Source organism: Austrofundulus limnaeus, unplaced genomic scaffold, assembly GCF_001266775.1.
Source record: "Austrofundulus limnaeus strain Quisiro unplaced genomic scaffold, Austrofundulus_limnaeus-1.0 Scaffold5841, whole genome shotgun sequence".
NCBI lineage: Eukaryota > Metazoa > Chordata > Actinopteri > Cyprinodontiformes > Rivulidae > Austrofundulus > Austrofundulus limnaeus.
Genome location: NW_013958243.1, coordinates 1,772 through 2,171, shown reverse-complemented (window position 1 = coordinate 2,171; position 400 = coordinate 1,772). Strand labels below are relative to the sequence as shown.

The following is a 400-nucleotide window of genomic DNA, read 5'->3' as shown; positions in this document are numbered from 1 at the left end:
GACCAGGTCTGGATGTTTTAGAGGACTTGAGGAGACCAGGTCTGGATGTTTCAGAGGACTTGAGGAGACCAGGTCTGGATGTACCAGGTCTGGATGTTTCAGAGGACTTGAGGAGACCAGGTCTGGATGTACCAGGTCTGGATGTTTTAGAGGACTTGAGGAGACCAGGTCTGGATGTTTTAGAGGACTTGAGGAGACCAGGTCTGGATGTTTCAGAGGACTTGAGGAGACCAGGTCCGGATGTTTCAGAGGACTTGAGGAGACCAGGTCTGGATGTTTAAGAGGACTTGAGGAGACCAGGTCTGGATGTTTAAGAGGACTTAAGGAGACCAGGTCTGGATGTTTCAGAGGACTTGAGGAGACCAGGTCTGGATGTTTTAGAGGACTTGAGGAGACCAGG

At 50.5% G+C, this 400-nt stretch overlaps 1 long non-coding RNA gene across 1 annotated transcript in view; it reads left to right on the top strand.

The window, feature by feature from the left end:
- Position 1: 1 nt before the first annotated feature.
- Positions 2-400, top strand: part of LOC106512343 (uncharacterized) — a 2,066-nt gene continuing 1,667 nt past the window's right edge. The window contains exons 1-2 of the long non-coding RNA XR_001309654.1: positions 2-72; positions 136-234. This is a non-coding gene — a long non-coding RNA (uncharacterized LOC106512343). The remainder of the gene's footprint in view (positions 73-135; positions 235-400) is intronic.